This window comes from Athene cunicularia (genome assembly GCF_003259725.1).
Source record: "Athene cunicularia isolate RWA chromosome 3 unlocalized genomic scaffold, athCun1 chr3_part1, whole genome shotgun sequence".
Taxonomy (NCBI): Eukaryota; Metazoa; Chordata; class Aves; order Strigiformes; family Strigidae; genus Athene; species Athene cunicularia.
The window spans coordinates 43,353,616-43,363,843 of record NW_020799097.1 but is presented as its reverse complement, the minus strand read 5'-3'; the positions used below and the strand labels follow the sequence as shown (position 1 = coordinate 43,363,843).

At 36.9% G+C, this 10,228-nt stretch overlaps 1 protein-coding gene across 1 annotated transcript in view; it reads right to left on the bottom strand.

Annotated features, from left to right (window-relative positions):
• The window catches only part of UFL1 (UFM1 specific ligase 1), a 47,537-nt gene that overhangs the window by 21,587 nt on the left and 15,722 nt on the right, over positions 1-10,228 (bottom strand). The window lies entirely within an intron of this gene.

Sequence of the window (10,228 nt, the reverse complement as noted above, 5' to 3'; positions counted from 1 at the left end):
GCTCCACCCGCTGCCGCCGTGCTCTCGCGTCAGGGTGACCGTGCCGGGAGGGCGAGCGCTAAAACTGGTCTGTCATGTAAGCCGAGCTTTCAGCGTATCCGTGGAGATATGAGCAACATCAGAAACCGACGTTCCTGAACAACTGAACTGAAATACAGAGTAGAAGTGGGGCGGTAGGTAAATAGCGTCACCATTTAATGGCACCGCTATTACGCGGTGAGGGGTGAGCTGAATTTATTTAACTGTCAGATCAGAGGCTGGCCACACAGTTTTAAAGGTCTTTAAATGATGAAGATGACTCGTCTGTGGCAATGACTGAGAGTACTGCGGAGGGGAGCGCTCCTGTGCTGGGCGAGCGGAGGAAGCGTCAGTCGCCAAGGCGTGGGGCGGCTTCGCGCCTGGAACAGCCGCAGGAGCCTGTGAGCTGCCCAACGTGGGGAAGGTGGTCGGTGCTTGCTGAGGCTGTGTCACCGGCCTTCCCTATTTCTTGCTGGTAAAATTCTCTGTGTGGATGCAGATGCTGCATAGGCACTGTTTTCACTGACGGTTTTCTCTCCCTTCCAAAAGTTATGGGAAAATGTGTCTGGTACAGTTTGTGTTGTGCTGGGTGCAGTTTAAAGTGTAAACAAATACTTTGAAAGATACTGGCATAGTTACCACATGTTTATAATGAGATAAGTCTGTGGCTTCAGTTTTACTGGTCATTTTCTTTGTGATGAGAAACTAGGGGCAGGATTCATCTAGTTTATGCACCTGGAGTTAGCTGTTGAGATCTACAGACAGTGAGCCAAGATCCTCAGATTGTTGTTCAGCTCTACCTAAACCACACATCTAAACCAAGGTAACTGATTACTCACTGGAGGTGCCTGTTTTTCCCCATTGCTAAAGAAGACAACAACTGCTTAGCCAGATTCTTGATTTAGACATCAGTATTTAGGTGGAATGAATAGTGTATTGGAGGGGTAGAGAAAAAATGTGAGCAATTGTGGGGCCAGTTTTATGAAGAAAACACAGAAACAGGCTATCATAGCAAACATCAGGAGAAAGAACAGGGAACTTAGAGCTAGATTCTTCCTACCTAAACTTAAAACCTAACCAAAGTGCTTTAATTACAAATATAGTCTACAGGTTACGAAGAATCACACCTAAAGTCTGAATCTCTCTTTGGGCTAGCCAAATTGGGCATTAAAGTTAAGATCCAAAATTGAAGTATAATATTTGTGACCTTCACATGTGTATGTATGACCTGAATTCAAGCCACAGTTGCCAGATTCGTGAAAGTAGTCATCTGCAAATAGAGCTGGGTCATTGGGGGTTTTTTAGAGTTCTGTTTTACCAGTGTGCATAGAAGAGTCAGATGAATCATATAAACACACAGTAGTTATAAACATACAGATATTTTAAAATTGCAGGTTTTGAGTCTGCAATCAAAGAGATTTTATAAAGACCCTTTTCTTTCAAGATGTATGTACACGTGCAAAACATGTGCGTTAATGTTTTCTATACCTAATTATTATTCAAGTAACAACTTAGATTTTTTTTTTCTGTAGAAATTATTCTTCTTTGGACAGTTTATAAATGAAGTTAAATCTTCTGTTAAATTATAGCAACTGATTCATTTTACTATATATGCACAAACCTCTTGCAGTTAACTGAACTCATTAACATCTATGTTATGCAGTAGGTATGTTGCTTAAAAATAAAGTTGATACCATTTATTTTTCTACAGTACTCCAAAGTTTGCTGATTCCAGAGCTGCCATGGGAATAGAAAAGGTTTTGTTTCATTGTTGCAGGTGTATAAACTTAAGTGTGAAGGTTTTTGTAGCTTTAATGATAGCAAACCTTTAAATAATCTTTACATAACTATTATAATATGGATTGATGGCCATATTTCATTGACACAAAACAAAGCAAATAATTTCTTATGAAGGCCGTGCACAATATTGCATTGATTCACTCTGGGAGTATCAATTACCCTGTCTTAATTGGGGACAATAAAAGCAAATGGTGAGGTTATTAATCCTGTCAAAATTAATCAATGCTGTCTGTATGACACAAAGTACATTATAAAAGTTTGTGCTGTAATACTCGTGTATATTCATATGCTCTATTCTGAACTGCCTCCTTGGGGAACTTGGAATTTCTACCAATCCAGTGAAGGAGCATGAATTAAAGGAACTGGTTTTCATTTCTGTGGTTGCTCCTACTTGCTGATGCAGTGCATGAACCACCAAAAGAGCAAAACTTGATGAACTGGACTGACTAACAGCTGGCTGTCAGGTATTACAGAAAGTTATAATTGATGGTTTCCCATTCCAGTCAGCTGAAGATACTGTCTTCTAGCTAAAAGACTATAAAGGTTCGTACAGTCATCACAACATTTAGAGCAGGAGACAAACATGACATTCAAGTACACAAACTTATGTTATGATTTGTGTAGAAACACCTAGCTCTGTTTCAGAATTGTCTCCAAAGACTCCAGGCATGCATACTTCTGTACTCTGAAACACTGGCTCCTAAGGCCGAACAGGAGTGTCCTTTAATTTTTTGACAACTCGCTTTTCAACTTTAGAAGCCTTCCTGGAAGAAGACAAGAGCTCTGAAAAATTTGTGATTTCCTGTTTCCCATTTTGATTTCTGTCTACACACATACTTTGGTTACATATTTCATGGTGTCTGTCTGTTGCTTTATATCAATTATCCAGAAAAAGAGAGTAATTAATAAAAAAACAATTGAAAGAAGGCATTGATACGATGCCTGCTTGAAGTAATTAGTGATCCAGCAAAGATGTCCCTGGTGCATCCTCCTTTACAGGAGAACAGACTCTTCAAACCTCAATTATATTGTCTGAAATTGTTAGCATTTATTTAGTAAAGAAGAGAATGTAAAGGTGTAGTTAGGCCTCCCATATTAAACCTGTCAGGAAAGAAGTATTGTTATTAATGCCATTGAAACCTGAATAGTTAGGGATAATATCTTAAATGGCTTCTGTGTCACTTAATGTAACTCCTGTTCATCTCAAAATAGATTGTGTTAAATTGCCATGCAAAGCATATGATAAATGTAATGTGTAAACAAATTAAACTGATAATATAGTAGGTGGGTTTTTTTGACCATGTGAAGTATGTTTAGCAGTGTATAAAAAATGCATAGACAGAGTGAGTAATGCAAAATAGAGAAGAACAAAGTTCCTAAGAGCTGTGGTTTACCAGAAAACTTTTTACTTGGCATAAAAAAATGAATTAGAGGAATTTTGATATGTATAGTATATTTTCCTTTTACTCAGAAAGAGCAGTGCCATCCTTTGTTCATCTGGGAATGGAATCAGTATGATATTAACAGGGGAATAAAGAATAAAGATGTGATTATTTGGTAGTCTGGACTGTATGTTTTTGATAGGGACATTTTGTTAAGATACCTGCAAAGGCAGGAAATAGTGTAACCACTGTAATGATGAAAAACTAGAAATGGTACAAGTGGAAATGAATAAATAATTGTCCAACAGGATGTCTGAAAATAGTTTGGAAACTGGTTGAAATGAAGTATAAATTAGGATTTCATTGAATGATTCTTTCATTCTACATATGTCATGATATTACCTTCATCACTCGCTGGTCATCTTTTCCTACCAAACAGCTGACTTTGTCATTTTAAAAGGTTTAGTTATCCGGTTCTGCTCATTAATGTGCTTATTTTGATTTTAGCAATTGGAAATCTTTCCTCACATCTCATTTGGTTTTCATTGTGCTGGTATACAAAATTTAAGTAACAATTTTGATGTGATGATTCAGAGGGATTACTCTGATGAAGGAACAAGTGCCTAACAAGCTCTTCCTTTATCAGAGAGAGCTGGCAAGATAAAGCACAAGCCTTTTAAAATGATAACTGGATATTGGTTGTATATTAAAAGGAGAGGGTTTTCACCCCGGCAGTGTGCGCCATGGGTAGCTTTGGCTTTTTTCATTGTCACAGTCCCTCTTTAATGCACAGTTATAACTAACATGTTTTGCTTTTCACTGTACTCTTTTTCTCCTGGCTGTTGCACAGTGGCTGTATGCTAATGGGGGGTGCTTAGTGCAATCTCAGGAAGCCTTTTCTATGTAATTGGTTTAGTTATGAAACACCGTAAGTTCAATTAATTAGCCTGATTACCTACCTAACTGTAAGTAGGAGAAATTTGGTATTCATTTGGTTCTTCCTTTGCAGTGAATGTTCATATCAATAATAATGCCTTCCCTGAGTAAAATATTTATAGATGTACAGGGCATGAAAAAGCACATACATGTGGAAAATCTCACAAGTAAAACTGAATAATAAATGCATCAGCAGATTCCTTTTCATACACACTATGCATGTGGTTCAGACATGTATGCAGAAAATTATATTCATATAGATACCATTTTTTAATTTCTGTTTTAAATACTTTTCTTTTTGTTAGTATATATAAAGCTAATGAAATTTTCTCAGCTCAAAATATTAAGTCCAGTTTATGTCCTTGTTTGGCAAGGTTGTTTTCTCTATTTGAATTAGAAGACTAAATGTTCTGAAGTGTTTAAATAAGCAAATTCCCACATGCGTTTGACAAAACCCCCTTTGATCTTTTCTGAGGAATGGTCAAACAATATATAGAATTTTGAGTAACCATTTGTTTCACCTCATCTTCAAACATAATACAGAATATTTAGAGAAAGAGAGACATATGTCTGCAGGTTTAAAGCCATGTGCCCAGCTAAAAATCATATGTACTGCTGTATATGTAGAATAAATTGAAAAGAAAAGCCACTGTAAATACCTATATTTGCCATTCAACTGAATATTTTGATTAATGCTAAATAGAAGAGCAATTTGTCAGTAATAGAATACCATGTCATAGTGAGATACTGCAAACATCAAATATATCTTGCTCTGATATACTGAGCTGTCATGGAACAGAGCATTGAAATAGTATATAAAATTTTTATTCACAGTAAACCAGAAGCACTTGTAAAATATTGCAAACAATATAAAAGATATGCTGTTGCATAAATAAACAAGCATTTATACTACTAAAGGCAACAGAGAGAATTTTAAGGGGTCTGTCAATGGAAATTCTCAAAATCCACTGCCAAGGAAAGAGTTGACTAGCAGTTAAGACCAGAGAAATAAAATAAAGGAACTTAAAGGTAGAAGGGAAATGCAGATTTATTTTTAATGTAATTTCAAAATGCAGTATTTAAAACCATGCAAATAAAAAGAAACCCAGATATTTTTATTGTCAGAATACTTTTTTTCACAGTGACATATTTTTCAAACAGCTTTTTGTGATGCTTCCTCTGTATTAGGCTGATGTTGCAGTTCAGGTGTCACCGATCCCCCATCCTGAAGCAGCAGTGAACTGAGGTTTTGCATATTTTTGACAGGCACTGAAGCGTCAGCAGAGGTGCCAGCTCAGGGCACAGTGTGGGTTCGAGTATTAAAGGTGCTGGAAGTCCACTGCTGTAAAATGGAGGAGTACTTCATACAAGTATAGCATTCTGTATTTCACAGAGTGGGGGGAATTTTAATGGGAAGGAGGGAACCAGGTTTCAAGCCTGCCTGTCTCTCTGTTAACCTCTTGACCTGTGAAAATGCCCCTTTGAACCATGTGGTTTCCATCACTTTACAGGGGAGCTTTTGACTGCAGTTTCTCTTTCTCTCCCATCCTCCTTGGTCTACTTTCAGCCCTGAACAAGAATAGAGACTTTTGGAGCACTGGTTTGCCTTCTCTTCTATCATTTCACAAGTGAACACATTATGTTTCTCATTTCAAAGTACAGATAGTAATTGGGTTGTTCCTTCATGCTCCCTTCTGTTTGGAAAGCTGTGTTGGAGTCAGTCTATCTAGATGATTAGAAATCATCTTATTTCCAGACTGAATTAATTCATGACCACTAGTGTTTGTGACACCATAGTGCTTTAGCTGAATTCGTCAATCACAGGATCAGTGTGGCCTAAAAATATGTAGTATCTGTGAAAAGGAGCAGTATGATGAAAGGGTGCTTGTGGTAAGATATTTCTGGTAAAGGTGGGAGTGTTAATGCCACAGTGAAAGACACTGGTTACAAGAGTCATGTACAATTCTAAGCGTCCAAGTTAAAAAGAAACAAACCCTGTAAGATCCGTGGGTACAGTTTATGATAACAGGGGAATGGAGAGTCTGTTTTACAAGAAGGATCTGTCTTTGATTTAGAAAGGCTGAAATATGGTCGAACCTTTAATCAGAAGGTAAACAACTGATACATAGGGAAAAACTATAACTGAGTTAGAGGCAAAATTGGTGCAAAATCCCAGAACAATGAGCATCTGGAACTACCTCAAGATGTGAGTTATGAGGCAAACACCCAAACTGCTTTTCAACTGGAATTTTTGAAGGGAGAATTATGAGACTCATCCCAGCTAATGTGTGGTAACTTGCTAAGTTGCAGTAGCCCAAATGCTTCTGATTGTGTTCTTGTATACTGTTTGATAATCCATTTTCTGACTGCTTTTACCAAAATTTATTCACCATTTGTAAGTTAAATAAACAATCCTACGCTTCGGCTTTTCTTTTATGAACTGAACAATAAAATTCGTTGAAAAAGTTAATTTTGACATTTTTCTAGAAAACTAATGAAATGGACTCAAAGAAGTAAAAGTGTTTGTGAAGAAAGAATTCAAAGGGTTAATGTGACTTTTATATGGGTTTTTTTTCAACTCGGTCCTGCACCAAGCCTCTGCAATTATAGGCATGCTTAAGCAGAACAACTGTGTTCTATTTTAACCTAACATATTAATCCTTTCCATTCTGTGTCATTTTGTTAGAGGGTGCCTTCATGTTGCATGCGCTGCAAATAGCACAGATGCGCTCGATAAAAAAACTCCAGTATCTTTCAGATGGATCTTTATGAAATGTCAAAGCATGCTGAGAAACAAATTTATCCTTCTATTAGAAACAAACACAGGAACAAAAACAACCAAACAAAAAAATTCCAAACCTTCTGTTCTACTAAATTTGCATCTGCAAATACTAGATTTGGGGAAAAAAATTCTTGGTAAGTGCTCAAATGTTAACCACTGAAGCTAAAGAGTCAGATATTTAGGTAGGATAAATATCCCTTAGATTTTGGTCTTCTGCACAGTATGTTTATTATCATGTTGCTTTTTTTCAGAATTGATGTAAACCTTAAATCTCAGAAAATTAATTTTTAGAAATTTTCCTCTTCTGTTTTCAGATGTCACATCCTCTCAGTATTTTGGATATTACATGTTTAACTCTTTCCTTAAAGAAGTCACCCTCTTTTAATATAGTGTCAGTCTGATGGAAGAGCACAGAGGAAACTGCTGCTGAAGGATGATAGAAGGATTAAAAGCCAAAAAAAGGGTGGGTAGAACTTAGAATTCATGAATTCATCTTCCCTATCCCTTTATTCTGGAGTGAGAAATCATGTCAAGAGTAGTAGGTTTTCTGGTACAATCTAGATACAATCTGCAATTTTAAAAATAAATCTTTTTAACTCTGTGTCTTTGTTTCTGAGGTAGGGCTTTTAAAATTTCCTTTAAAATAAGGAAAAAGCTTTTAGATCAGTTTAGGAACTAAGAACTTCTCATAGAAATCATGTTTACTTACAGAACTTAACAGGTAGATTGCCAGTGTGCAGAGACCACTTGATCTAAAACTGTCTTGTCTTCTTAGTATATTGCAAGTTCCTAGGTAAGAGGTTTGTCCTTTTGTTGGCTATATATATCACATAATAAAGTGGAGGCTCAGTTTGGAAAAAGAAGACCTGTAACTGTGAGGGCCTGAAGTAGCAAAACAACGTTACTCAGTTTTTAGAAACAGAGGAATGTGCCATTGTCTAAGGAAGAGCCAACAATTGCATTGATGTGCATAATATTGGCTCCAATAACACAAGTACAAATTTACTCTTCTTACTAGTAACAGCAGTGTTCTTGAACAATGGCCTCAACTGAAAGTCCATGAGCACTTCATGCCTTTTTTTTTTTTGTTTTGTTTTGTTTTTTTTGTTGTTGTTCTGTTCTAACAACCTTTGAGTTAGTTAATTTTAAGTGTTAGCCAAGGAACCTTGCATGGGGATTCAGTCTGGGATTAACGTACCTAAATTTATCATCTATCTAGGTACCTGTAGGTATACTAGCTGTCTAAGGTACCTCTATAATCAGTGGAGATCTGGGACTTGATTCAGTTACTTAAATAAGGGGGAGAATAGCCATTTGAGATGCTATAAAATATCCAGAATATCTGCATGGATCTGTTAAGTATGAAAAAAGGCCTAAGGCAGGCCTTAGCATTTCTGAAAGTCACATGGAAGGCCTTTAGAAATCTCAAATGGTATTAGGTTCTTATGCATAGGCAAATAAAGTGAGCATTTAGTCAATATAATCAGTGGAGCCCAGAGCAAGCTTCAGGTGACCAGCTATGAGGGGCAGTTGCACAGATATTTAGTGCTGTTTGAGATGCTAAAAAGCTACACCCCTGGCCTCCAGCCACCACTCCAGAAGGACACTGGTCTTCCTCAAGTTCTGTATCATGTTTGGCAGCCATGAGTCTTAAATACCTTATGACATCTGAAATAATACTTGGTGTCTACAGACAAGCCAACTAAATCAAGTGGTCAGTATCTACTCAATGAGATGGTGCTTGCCAGGCTCCTTTGATTATGCTGATTCAGGTTTATATTGGTTGTAATGAGAGTTTAAGGAATCAGCATGCCTTTAGGCACCTACATTTTGGAAGGATTTAGTTGCATATATGTAGATCTCTAGTGTCAATTTAGGCTCTGTGGGCTATTTCCTCTGCTCTCTTGCTGCCACTGTAGAAGCATGTGTCATCCTCAAGAATTGTGTCATATTTACCAACCCTGTGCAGGTGTTTTGAATAGCTGAAAGCATTGTATATGCACTAGATGTCTGCACTTGGGCAACTGAATTACTTTCCAGCTTTTTTAACCTCAAGTGAAACCCAGCCTTTTTATATTCAGGGACAAGAAGAAAGATGTTTCCTAAGATGGCCCCAGAATGTTGCGATCAGAAGTCGCATTTCCAATTCCTGTCAGTGTGCAATGACAAAAAGTCGGGAGGATGGTCAATCTTTTAACAGAAAGGGTAACACCAGTTAATTTACCATGAGAAGTTAACAACTTCATGAGCCAGCTTCCTAACTATTTGCGTAAGACCTCTCTGCTCTTTTGTTTCAGTATGGTATCAGTAATTTTGGCATTTGCTGTATAAGAAAACTGGAGGATTACCTTGTCTTATCTTGTATATGCAGAATTTCAGTCATGATGATACTAAAATGAATAATACATTTTAAATAGTAAAACCACAAATAAATTGGGTGCTTTAAATATAGAGTTTGTGCTTTGTTTAGATTTTCAACTACTGCAGCTTTGTCAACAACTCCTTGGAAATTTATGTTTGCTCATTTTGCAGTGTCTGAGACAGGATATTTGAAAAGTCTGCTAGCAGAATTCTGAAAAGTTGTGCTTTTTAACTGAAAGTTCATATGTATTATGTATGACTATATTATGTAGACATTAGTCTTCAGATACTAGTAACTTCTGGCTATATAATAACTGTGCTGGATTCTGAAAGATTTGCGTCATTATAGAACCTGCTTTTCTGGGTGTTTCTGGACATATACTTCCAATTAAAATGTCTATGTAGATGTCTGATAATGGAGTTCAGATAATAGATGTTTTATGCAACCTTCATCCTACCTGACATAAACTTGGAAGTTGTCTAAGTTTAAACTCTGAGTTTTGTAGTCAGTGAAATGAATCAAGTGTCTGCAGGGAGAGATTCATCTTGTCTAGAACACCAGATTTAGGATGAGATGAATTACCCTCTGGAGGTGCCTTATTCATTCCCTTGATACATATAGGGCTTAAGGTTACTCGTTTTGAAGTAGTCACCTAACTTTCAGGTGACTGAAGTTGATGATATTAATCTTCCCTTTTGTAATTGGAATGTGCACAGCTGAAATGTGCTAACAAGCTCTTGGGCTTTTTATCAAAGCTGCACTGACACTGAATGCTCAAATTTAGCTTACAGATGGTAGATGTTTCTACTGGTCTTTTGGTATTGCCTCCAGAGCAGTATCACATGAAATTATTCAAGTTTGTCCATTACTCAGCCATGAGAATCCATAAAAAAGTTGCTTAGAACAGCTTAAATTAATTTTGAAAAAATAATGTATTATATATTGCAT